Raw genomic sequence first — 13,040 nt, 5'->3', positions numbered from 1 at the left:
AAAGGATAAATACAAATATTCTATATTTTAAAATGATGGGGGATGACCAGGCATAGTGGTAGACACCTTTAATCCCAGCACTCAGGGGCAGAGGCAGAAGGATTTCTGTGAGTTTGAGGCCAGCCTGGTCTACACAATGAGCTCCAGGACAGCAAGAGCTACATGGTGAGACCCTGAGTCCAATTAAAAAAAAAAAAAAGAGAGAGAGGAAGGAAAAAAAAGAAAAGAAAAAAATGCTGGGATGTTGGAGAGAAGGTCACTTTTTTAACACCCAACTGAGGCACACAATGGTCCTTAACTCCATTATAGGTGATACAACACCCTTTTCTGGTTCTGACTTCAGGAACACCAGGCATGCATGTGATGCACACATACACACTTGCAGACAAAACACATGTGCACATTAAAAATTTTTTTATTTTTTTGAAAAACGAACTTGCTGCTCTTCCAAAGGACAGGAATTCAGTTCCTAGCATCCAGGCTGGGCAGCTCATAACTCCAGCTCCCCAGATTTAATGCCCTCTATAGCCTCTGTGGTCACCTGCACACACACACAGACATGCCCAGAAAAAGAGACACACACACAGAGACCTACACAGAGAGAGAGACATACACAGGCACACACACACACACATAAATAAAAATAAATAAACCTTTTTAACATGACATTTAAAGGAAAAAAAGGAAAGGAAAAGTTCCTTATTATGGAAAAATTCAAGGAGTATTTCCATCACCCGGCTTCAGCAATTATCAGCCCACAGCCAATCTGGTTTCCTAAGCCCCCAATTACTTTTCCTCCTCTTATATTATTTTTAAGCAAATAATCTTTTTTATTTCATCTGCAAATGTTTCACTCAGAAAGTGTCTCTAAAAATTATAAGGATTTTAGGGTTGGTGTGGTGGCTCATTTTAATCCCAGCGTTTCAGGAGTGGAGGCAGGAGGATTAGGAGGTCAGGGTCAGCCTTGGCTACATAGTGAAGGTCAAGGCAAGCCTGGACTATGTGAGATACTAACTCAACTCTTACTCTACCCAAAGGATGAAGACTTTAAAAATCCTAGTTAAAATATCATTATCCTTTCGTTGTTTTGTTTTGTGTTTGCGGTGGTGATGGTGGTGGTGGTGGTGGTGGTGGATCTAATGTAGCCCAGGCTGCTCCCAAACTCTCTGTAGCCGAGGCTGGGCTTGACCTTCTGACCTTCCCTCCTTTATCTCCAGAATGCTGGGATTGCAAGTGTGCGCCATCATACCTTGTACAGTAATTATCATTATTTTAAAAAGATTAACTATAATTGTTTTCTTTTCTTTCTTTTTTGGGGGGTGGGGTGGAAAGATTGTTTCAAGACAGGGTTTCTGTGTGATCTTAGCAATCCTGGAAATCACTCCAGACCAGGCTGGCCTCTAATTCACAGAGATCCACCTGCCTCTGAGGGCTGGGATTAGAGTGCACCGCCATCTCCCAGTTTATAATTCTTTTCTCTTTTTAAGTTTTTACATTGAAGAGTTGCAAGCTTACAAACAAGTTCACCCAACTTCTTACCTAATCCACTCAATTGTTAGCATTTTGCCACATCTGTTTTCTGAACTGTTGGCAATTCTTCTAGGCTCCGCCTAACAGCTACCTAGCATCAGCTTGCATCTCCACTGCCAGGTACAAGCCAGGTGCCAGGTGATAAGACCACTAAGTTACCATATTCACTCACTCCTTCTCTTCCTCTCTCCCTCTCTCTCTCCCCCACCCTCTCCCTCTCTCCCTCTCTCTCTCCCCCACCCTTTCCCTCTCTCTCCTCCTTCTCCCTCTCCCTCTCCCCCTCCCCGCCTCTCTGTTTGAGACAGGGTGTTTTTTTTCTCTGTGTAGTGCCTGCTGGCTCGGTATCCACCAGGTGCTTCCTTCCCCCAACTGGATCATAAATGTGGGTTTATTTGGTTTTCTCCTGGCACCACATCCCTCAGGCTTAGCATCTTTGGCAGGAATGATACCCATTTGTCTCATAAAGACAACAGATTCTGATATTGGATTAAGGCCTTAATCCAGCCCCTTAAATGTGTGTGAACTGGATGAAGAGCGAGATCAGATCTGTTTTCTCCATCCATTTCCCCAAGCATAACTAACAGCCTTAAACTGGAGAAGTACAGCCGCCTAAGTGAGCCTTTCCTCCATTCAGCTCAGGAGGAACTAATTGAGATCTCAGAAGGGACCGAGCTTGGGACAGGGCAGTCTCCGGAACTTGTCCCGCCTGGGACGTTCCTTCCTTTCTAAGACACTCTTCGGATGGAGCTCGCTCCCACCAAGGTTTCAAAGGAAACAGCCATCCCAAATAGAAGGCCAGCAAAGCGCCTTAGCTGTCCGGAGCCCAGGGGCTGGGGGAGAGGAGTGGGAGACCCTATTTGCATTTTTTCCATTAACAAGCTGGAGTTGAGCTCATTCGCCTGGGGAGATAATTTGAGAGGAAAATCTTTGCATATTTTATTTAAAAGCACGCCGCGTTAGGCGGGTAATAATGCAGAGTGTGGCGATTAGGTGAGGCCTGCAGGGGGCAGGGGGTGGGGTCCTTTCCTCCTTGCCTGCCACAGACCCACGGCTCCTTTCCTCCTCAGTCCTGAGAACCAGCCTTAAAGGAGCTTAGGCGGACGAAGCTTTAGGAATTTGGCTTTTTTTTTTTTTTTTTTTTTTTTTTTGAGAAAGGCCAAAATGAGGAGTGCCGAGAGTAGGAAAAAGGGTGGAGAGTGGGACAACGGGAAGGGACAGTGCCCCCAAACAGAGACTCCTTGCTCAAGAGGCGTAAAGAAATCCGGGAGATCTCAGTGGGGGCGGGGCTTTTAAAAACTTAAGCCACCGCCTGGTGACCAGAGGCGGGATCTCTGTAAATTCAAGGCCAGCGTGGTTTACAAAGCAAGTTCCAGGACAGCCAGGACTGCTGCACCGAGAAACCACCCTCTCTAAAAAACAAAAAACAAAACAAACAAACAAACAAACAAAAAACCAAAGTAAAACATATGTTAAAGCCCGGTATGGAGGCACACACCGTTAATCCCAGCACTCGGGAAGCAGAGGCAGGTGGATTTCTGAGTTCGAGTTCGAGGCCAGCATGGTCTACAAAGTGAGTTCCAGGACAGCCAGGGCTACACAGAGAAACCCTGTCTCGAAAAAACAAAAACAAAAGCAAAAACAAACACAAAGAAATAAAAATGCACACACACATCAGCATGCATACACATACTTACAAACCAGCCAGATCTCACAGGAATTAAGGGTGAATAAGTGCCCCATACTAAACAAGTTCCTTCATGGAGCTCAGTGTGGTGATTGTACCTGAGGGGTGGCAATAGCCAAGAAGTCTACTCTATCTGGGTGAGTCTGAGAACATGGGGGGATTCAAGTGCAGGCTGAATGAGGGCTTCACATATCCCAGGCACAGGAACATACAGCATCTTGTCTTCCCCATAGGAGCAGGAAGCAGTTACCTGCTGTGATGTCCTGCCTCCTCTTCCTTAGTTCCAACACTCCAGGACAATGATCTTGAAGTTAGGGGGTGCTTTCTGAGTTGGGATGGATCTGTTTCTCTGGCAAGAGGTTCGTGGCCTTGACTGTTCTTGGTAAGGGAGGGATGAGAATGATGTCTGTGAGTGTGTCTTACTCCCTCAGTAGACATTTCCATTTACTTACCTGTTGGGAACAAAATAAAGGGGGGCCCTGGGGAAGAAGGAGAAGGAAAAGGGGCCTATGTCGGGCCAGAGTTCCTGTGCTCTGGGCAGGCAAATGCAGGCAGAGCTGCCAGTGCTTTCCACATGGCCCTGAGTGAGCATCTAAGGCTGACCCCACTCTCGGGGGGGGGGGGTGGGAGGCAGCCCCGACCGGGGAACCTGGAGCTACCTTGCTAAAGCCCCGGGGTTGTAAGAGGGATGAGCGAAGGAGTTACCAACACCTGTAAGAGTGGTGCAGCGGATCTTGATGGAGTAGAGACTCTCTATGGTTTAAGGGTTTTATTATAGAAGGCAGGGAGAAAGAGAGAAGGGAGAGAGAGAGAGAGAGAGAGAGAGAGAGGGGAAAAGGAGAGGCTAGAGAGAAAGAGAGAGAAAGGAGAGAGGAGAGAAGACAGAGAAAGGAGAGAGGAGAGAAGATGAAGGGAGAGAGGAGAGAAGATGGAGAGAGAGAGGAGAGAGAAGTGAGAAGTGAGAGGTAAAGGAACAAAGGAGTAAGAGTAAGAGAGCGAGGTGGGGGCCTAACAGCCCCTTTTATGGTCTTCACTGTTGCTAGGTAACTGGGGAGGAGTTTAGCCTGAAGGTCAGAAGCTTGGGCCATTGCTACTGACCATGCTTCTCTTGTGGGGGCTGTGGGAGGTGGTAACTTAGGCAGGGGCTGGAGTTCCAGGAGCATGAGGGAACACCTACCGTGTCATGTAGGTGAATTATGACCATCAGGCTTCAGATCTCAGCTCGACTGGATACCAGCCTGCAATTCCCCACACTTTCCTATGATATAGGGCATGGAGAAAGTTGCCCATGGGGGGTGGTATGAGGATGAGATGCTGGCCGCCTCCTCCCATCCTTTCCATTTGCTGTTCCTTTTCTGTCCCCCACCCCCCCTGCCTTTCCTTACTCTGTCCTGAGAGTACTTCTCTTCACAGCCATCCCCCCTTGGGGAATAACAAAGATGCCCCTTGGGAATAAATTAGGGAATAATATTGTCACATCTTGTTAATTCGAGCAACTTTTATTTGCCTTAAATTATTAATAACCACAAAAAATAAAGATTACAATTTCAGAGGCTGAGAACATTGCTCGGTGGTAGAGTTCAATTCCAAGTGAGTGTGTACGTATGAGCACACACACATACACACACACACAAACCTGACTATAAGACAAGTTATAAGAAACTTCAAGAGATTGACCTATTTAATTTCATATTACTTTTTTTTTAATGTTTTTTTTTTTTTAGGTAGTTTCTCTGTGTGTCCCTGGCTGTCCTGGAACTCTCTCTGTAGACCAGGCTAGCCTCAGACTCAAAGATCTGCTTGCTTTTGTATCCTTAGTGCTGGCACTAAAGGTATATGTCACCAAGTGGTATTTGCTTTCTCAAGTCCCGTTAATAGGTAAGAAGCCTAGGGTTGTGAAACACTAGGTGAATTTACTCTAGAGGTAGTTTTCTTAGGGATACATGGAAAAGGAAGGGGATAGGTTGTTGGGACCAGGAACAGTAGAGTCAAAGTTTGGACAGAGGCACTGAGGGTGAGGCCTAGGCCTGGGGGGAGCTGATTGGGAGCAACTGTTGAGATCAGCATGGGCTCTGGGTAGGAGGAAAGGGAGGTGGTTACAAAGGGGCTTGGAGGGTAGATGTGAGCTTGAGATGGTAAAAGCACAAACTGTGCATCCAACATCTGAATGACCTGGGTTTGAGTCTTGCCTCTCCCTTCTGCCAACTGTGTGAGTTGCCCAACAACCGTTTGTTTGTTTGTATGTTTGAATCCATAAGTGGGGACAATAATAGCATCGACCTTGTAGAATGCTAGGAGGATAAGTGGGTGAAGACCCAGAAGCCTCTAGGAGCAGTGACTGCCCTGGCACAGAGCCAAGACTTTATGCCTATGCTCTGGGCCCGCCCCCTTAGTCTCTGTCTTGTTTGTTGTGGGGATGATCTCAGGCCGCAACAGAGAAGGAGCCAGGAAAGACGGTGCTGAGAATTGTCTGAGCCAGAGCTGCCTGTGAGCACAGGAAAAAGGCAGGGATGGGGACAGGAAGGGGGTTGGGAAGTCAGGGATCACGATACTACGGGGCCTGGGATAGGTCCGAGTATTCCCTTCAGAAAGACAGGGATGAGTGGTCTGGATGGGGCTGCATAGGGTTGAGATGGCACAGGGAAGGGCGTGAACATTCATGGTCATAAAAATGTGGAGGATTAGCCGAACAGTGGTGGTGCATGCCTTTAAACCCAGCACTTGGGAGACAGAGGTAGGCAGATCTCTGAGTTTGAGGCCAGCCTGGTCTATAGATTGAGTTGCAGGACAGCCAGGGGAATATTGAAAACCCTTGTCTTGAAAAACAAACAAATAAACAAAACAATATACTCTTAATAACTAAATCATTTCTCCAGCCCCAACGTTTTTTTTTTTTAATCTCAGATTAAGCCATAATTCCAGTGCATGAACCATAGGGATATTTCCTAAGGTTTTCCATAACATTCTTTGCCAATTTTACTGACCCCAAACCCTACAGGATTTGGACTGGCCCTCACTTGCATGATGTGAACCTTGGACTGTGTTCTTGGGGTTCAGGATCCCACAGAACCACATTCAGTAGACACTAAGCGGGGGCTTTTCCTCTGCTTGTCTTTCTGTGTGTGTGGTTCGTGTACATGTGTGTGGGGGTGTACATTCCCATGAGCACCTGCAGAGAATGTGAGGTGTGCTGTCTATCATTCTCCATCCTAGTCCCTTGAGACAGGGTCTCTTATTGAACCTGGAACTAAGTTGGCAGCTGCAAGCCCTGAGATCCTCCTGTCTTTGTCTCCCCACCCCAGCAGTGTCAAGGTTATAGGCATTCGTGGCCGTGACTGGAGTTTCATCTGGGGCTGGTGACTTGTACCCAGGACCTCAGGCTCACACAGCAAGTGTTCTTACTCACTGAGCCTCCCCAGTCCCTATTCTTCCTCCTCTTCCTCTTCCTCCTCCTCCTCCTTCTTCTCCTTCTCCTTCTCCTCCTCCTCCTCCTCCTCCTCCTCCTTCTCCTTCTTCTTCTTCTTCTTCTTCTTCTTCTTCTTCTTCTTGTTTTTCAAGACAGAGTTTCTCTGTGTAGTCCTGGCTGTCCTGGGTTCCACCTGTCTATGCCTCCCAAGTGCAGGGATTAAAGGCGTATGCCACCATTGCTTCTTTTGAGAGAATCCCTATGGCCATCCCTGCACTAGGTCTAAGGCAGTGTGGTTCGCAGCCTAACTCCCTTTGGGAATCAAATGGCCCCTTCGCAGGGGTTGCCTAAGACCATTTAAAAATCCAGATATTTACATTATGATTCATAATATACTTCATATAGCTATGAAGTACCAATGAAAATTAATTTTCTGGTTGGGGTCACCACAACATGAGGAACTGTAATAAAGGGTGACAGCATTAGGAAGGTTAGAACCCTGGTCTAGGGTGTGTAAGAAAGCAAACTGGGCAAGGTGGGTACCAAGCAAGCCAGCAATTGGACGTCTTCCTTCATGGCTTCAGCTTCAGCTCCTGTCTTGTGTTCCTGCCCTGACTTCCCTCAGTGATGGACTCTTGTTAGCTGGCAGTGTAAGACAAAATAAATCCTTTCTTCCTGAAGTTTGGCCATGGTTTTATCATCGCAATAGAGACCCTCAGTAAGACACAGGTCGGTCTAGCTCATAAGAATGAGCACTCATACCGGCTGTACAGATCAAGCTCCATTTCATGCTGGCTCAAAAAGAATTCTCGGGACTGGAGGTGTAGCTCAGTGGTAGAACACTCAAAGCTTGCTCACGATGCCTGGACGATCTCTAGCACCTGAAAGAGGGGGATCCTCTGCCTCTGGGATGGTCCCCTGGTTCTGAAGCCCTCAGTGACCTGAGCCCCTACCTCCCTAGGACAAATCCCCTCCATGTTTCCAAGGACACCTCGTTCCTTGTCAAGTGTCTTCAGCTTCCTGGTTGTGTTTAGTTAGCATCTGGTAAATAATTTCCTGTAACCTTTTAATCCCCTATTCCCACTCCGGGCACAAAATTCGTTTTTCCACTGTCTAGGTGTCTCATAACTTTGTGTTTCTCAACTCCAGTATTTGGAACACTGAACCTACAAGATGGTTCACGAACAAGTCCTCGTCATATGCTGTCCTGTCACACACACTCAGGAACTTACAATACATGTGGCACAATAAAGGTCCTGAGAAGGTCTGCAGGGAAAAGGCCCGATCAGCATCTTTAACCCTAGTGTCTCCCACAGCCCTTGAAATGACAGAACTTTTTCCTGAACACCTACTGGAGCAGACTTCTATTGGCACTGTCACGTTATTGCCACGGTTGCTCCCCTTGTCTGGGTCTCCTGCCCGACTGTGAAGTCCCTGAGGGCTGGAACTGTATCTGAATTATCAGGTCCCCAGTGCCTAGCACGGAGTCTGGCACGTAGCTGTCATAGATGCTTGTCTAAGTAGAAAATGTTCCCATCTGTAACAAAAACAAAGATTCAGTGAGTACTCCAGAGCAGGCTCCTGGCAGCACTGTGAAAGAGGTACCTGATCACAGTCACGTTGGGAACACAGGGACTTGCAGAAGGTTGCTGGACCCTCTGTGAATGTGATACAGCCTTAGGAATCTAGGACAATGAGGTCCCCGGGTATCTGTGGGCATTCAAGCCTGAAGGAATAGCCTCTGTGGTTACAATAGCTAAGGGAAGGGAACCTGAGGAAAAAAAACAGAACTGCTTTAGCCTAAGAGATGCAGTGTCCTGTGTCACAGGCACACTTCAGCAAGGCTGAGCCACCACACAACTTTAAAGGAATCACTTCCTGTACTGTAATTGTCTGGAACTTGGGGCTCTGAGAGACAGTTCTGTGAAAAATGAGGCTAGCCTGCACTATTCCGTTCCCTCTGCAGAAGTCTCCGGAAGGTGGTTGGTTCCTGTTTGTTTGTAGACAGGGTGTTCATGTAGCCCAGGTTAGGCCAGAAGTTGCTCTGTGGCTGAGGATAATTTTGAACCCCTGACTTTCCTGCCTCCATCTCCTAGTGCTGGGATTACAGCATGTAACACAACACCTGCTCCTTTATGCAGTTCGGGGACTTGAACCCTGAGCCTCGTTTTTTGTCATATAAGCTATGACTCCAGCATCCCTGAAGGCTGTTGAGAAAGGTTTTATGGGTTTGTGGGAACATGAGACCCTGAGAAAATTATGTCGATGTTGTAAAGGGACTCATGGGCTGGTGAGATGGCTCAGTGGGTAAGAGCACCCGACTGCTCTTCCGAAGGTCCAGAGTTCTAATCCCAGCAACCACATGGTGGCTCACAACCATCCGTAACAAGATTGGGCGCCCTCTTCTGGAGTGTCTGAAGACAGCTACAGTGTACTTACATATAATAAATAAATCTTTAAAAAAAAAAAGGGACTCATGAGGCCCTGTCAACACATTAAGTGACTGAAGCTGCTGGAGGAGAACCGTGGCACGGTCCTAAATCCGAGGGAAGCTGTGGTCATGTCTGTCCTATAGAAGCCCATGCTAGAGTTAGGCTCTGTCTAGAGGGAGGGTTAGTCTAGTTCTTCAGGTGTGGGGTTACAGTACCTGGATCCAGGTCGTCCAAGTGAGACGACTGGTTTTGAGAGGGAGAGAGAGAAAGGCTCGAAGGCCTACCCCACACACCTCTCTCGGCCATGACCTTGTGGAAAAAGCGGCTGTGTGAGGGAGAAAAAAATGAGCAAAACTCGTGCAGTGTCCCCAGAAGCAGGAAGAGCTGGGGCCAGCTGCGTGAAAAGCACAGAGGGCAGACTGATATTCAAGTAGGGATGGGAGGAATCTGAGGGAGGCAGAGGTTTGGGGGTCCTGAGGATAGGTGAGTACACAGGCCACAGAGATGAGGAGGTAGCTCCTCAAATGGTTAAGAGTTCTGTGGACAGCCCAAGGGGACACAAGGTCTAGGGGGAGTTCCTAGGCCTAGTTGTTTAACAAAAATGTTAGGTTTCCACCAGCCCAGTTAACTCACACCCATGAACCCAGTCCCATCAGTGTTTCTGCTTGGGGGCTGTTGTCCAGCGCATCCCTTCACAGCAGCGAAGGATGCACTCCGCAGCCCTCTCTCACGCTCCACCTTCGGGCAAACCCTGGGGTTAATTCTTCCCCCCCCCCCCCAAAGCAGGGGTGTCGCCCAGCTTTGTGCGCCCAGGTGCTGGAGGCGAGAACCAGGGGACAGCTGAGGTGAGGAGGGTGACGAGGGCGGAGGGGACCAGACACAAAGAGGGGAGGGGGCTCTGGCTGCAGCTGTCCCGCGAGGGGCCGAGACAAAGGGCCTGCTGGCGGCCAAGCCGAGCCGTTTTCATGCTTGTTGGGATTAGGCGTAGGGAAAGGCGCTCAGGACCGTGATGATCAGGAGCCCGGTGCAGCCCGACGCGTGGGGCGGCCGGCGCCACCACCTCTGGCTTTGTGCGAGGGCCGCCCGCTCTGGGAGGCCACCCCTTTGTCTGCGCCCCGCCCGGGGACCTCCAAACGTCAGCTGAACGTACCCTCACCACGCCCTCGCTGGTCCTTAATGACTGGACGGGTCTCCAGGGATTCAGCCCCTTCCCAGACTCTAACATGCCAGACTTCAAAACAATGAACACTCCCAGGCCACTCTGGTCCCATTCGCCTGCCAGTTGCTCAATCCAAGGAATCTTTCCTCACATTTGTGAGTGATGTAACACACAGATTCGGAGATGAACTAGCTCAAAGGCTAAGGGCTTGGTGGGAAGGAGTAGGATTGGGAAGGTGGGAGGATCTGGGAAGTTCTGAGTGGGATAGGTCAAAGTCTAGCTGGAGAATCCTCAGGCCTGGAGCAAATTGCAGTCTTATCCCTGAGGGGTTGGTGGGTCGTGCAGGAAAGTCTGTGTCCCGTGTGAGCGATGGTGCAGGTGTGTTCATACACAGACGTGGGTGGGTACTTACCTGCCAGCACCCGTGGGTATGGAGATGTATACCAGCTTGTTTGTGAGGTCTGGCTCAGATCCAAGAGCATCTCCAACATCCTTCTGTCCTGTCTGACCAGAAGCATTCCTTAGACCCACGGGCTGGTATTGAGAGCCTGCAGAATGTAGGTTGGTTGGGTTTTGTTGTTGTTGCTTGTTTTGTTTTGTTTTTAAAGACAAGATCCCATTCGTCCTAGGCTAGCCTGGAACTTGCTATGTAATTGAGGAAAACCTTGGAGTTTCTAATCCTCCTGCCTTTACCTCCTGAGTAAGATTACATGCAGTTCCCCCACCCCCACCCCCCACGACACCTGCTTTTATGAGGTGTTCAGGATCAAACTTAGGCTCTGTGCAAGCTAGTCAAGTCCTCTACCTACCAACTGAGCTCCAGCCCCAGCCCAGCAATGCTCCCCCCATCCAAATTAATTTTATTTTATATGAGTGTTTTACCTGCTTATATGTGCTAGTACTTGTGGAGGCCAGAAAAGGGTGATGCACGCGCACGCACACGCACGCACACACACACACACACACACACACACACGACTGTAATTACAGAAAGTTGTGAGCTGCCAAGCCAAGAGAGTGCTGGGAACTGAACCCTGGTCCTTTGCAAGAGCAACAAGTGCTCTAAACTGCTAAGCCATCTCTCCCTCCCTAGCAATGCTTTTTAATACAGAGCACAACTGCTCAGCTACAACCTCTGCCTCTGATGGCCTTCAGAGGAGGAGGGAGAGAAGGCAGAGGAGGAGGAAGAGAAGGAGCAGCAGCAGCAACAGGCACTGCTTCTCCCTGTTCCTATCACCTTACTCTGTTTGAGGCACTAACACTGGGGTCTAGTAGACAGGTCACAGGCTGTCATTAGGGGACGAGGGAGCTGCTACACTGTGTTCTAAAGGTTTTAGGCCTTAGGCTGTAGAAGCCACTTAACATACCTTGAAGCCTTTGGACCCTCCCAACTCTGTCTTCTACCTTAGTTACCAGGAGATCGAAGGAGATCCTTCAGATCTGGGCTTGCAGCCTGCTATTAGGGTCAGTATCACCCCCATGTTATTCCTAAGCAAGACTCTTTATCCGAAGCCTGGGTTGGCTAGCTTTGCTGTGGTCATAGAATGTCGTTCTTGAGGAGGGGAAGGTGGCAGTGACTCTCTGCCTGAACCTTTCCAAGTACGGGAGCCTCTCCTTATTCCCTTCCACCCCCGGGGACAAAAAGAACTCCCAGCTCAACAACTAACACACGCTTCCAGATTAAGACATCTCTGGCTGAGACCTGCTCGGAGTATGGATGTCCCCTTCCCAGACTCAGAGTGGCCTGAACACACGTCTGTCTTGTTCATCTTTGCAGGCCAGAGCTGTGCAAGGTCAGGGGGAGGGTGGGACCCTGGAGGGGTCCTGTGCAGAGTAGGGTTTTAACCTTAATGCCTACAGAACATCGTAAGGTCCATCTGGGCAGTCTTTGTATCCGCTACAGGCGAGGAAATTAAGTCTACCCCAGGCCTGCTCAATATGAGGGATGGAGTAGCCCCAGTGACTCATCAGGGGTGAACTTCGACTATGCCCCTCACACCTGATGGGGAACTACAATGCTGGATTTGGTTGGCTCAGCCACTGGGGTCCTGCCTTCTGGCCCCTAACTCTGCGTTAGTGGTTGGGGCTTTGGCCAGTCGTCTTTTCAAACCTCCCTCCACCCTAATCACTGGGCATATCCCTAGACCCAAATGCCTAGTAAAGTCCTGTACCTCATGGTTTCCTCAGCCTGGTTCTCACCTTATGCTCAGCTCAAGGTGCTGTTTTGAGTAGGTTTGGCTCACAGGAAGTAGCACTTAAGGAAGTCTAGACTTATGGGAGGAGGTGTGGCCTTGTTAGAGGAGGTGTATCGCTGTGGAGGCAGGGCTTTGAGGTCTGATGTGTATCCTCAGGCTCCACCCGGTATGGAAGGAGAGTCTCCTGGCTCCTCCAGATCAAGATGTAGGACTCTTGACTCCTCCAGCACCGTGTCTACCTGCCCACTGCCATGCTTCCTGCTATGATGATAACAGACCGAACCTCTGAACCTGTAAGCCAGTCCCAATGAAATGTTTGCATTTATGAGTTGCCTTGGTCATGGTGTCTCTTCACAGCAACAAAACCCTAACTAAGACGGCCCCTTAGCTCCCACTTTATACCCTCCTCACCCTGAACTGGGGCTCAAACCCAGCATCTCTCTCATGCTAACCACCCCTCAGCCTTCAAAGAACTCTTCCAAGTTTTTATGTTTTTTTTTTTTTTTTTTTTTTTTTTTTTTTTTTCTCAAAAAGCTTTTTTTTCACTTGGTCCAAGACTTGACAGCGGCTCCAGGGCGGTTACAAAGCTGCCTAGTGGCTTGAGAGGTTTATTCAGATGGAGGTCCCAGGGCGG

Source organism: Mus caroli, chromosome 4, assembly GCF_900094665.2.
Source record: "Mus caroli chromosome 4, CAROLI_EIJ_v1.1, whole genome shotgun sequence".
Taxonomy (NCBI): domain Eukaryota; kingdom Metazoa; phylum Chordata; class Mammalia; order Rodentia; family Muridae; genus Mus; species Mus caroli.
The sequence above is the reverse complement of the archived record's forward strand: the minus strand, read 5'-3'. Positions refer to the sequence as shown.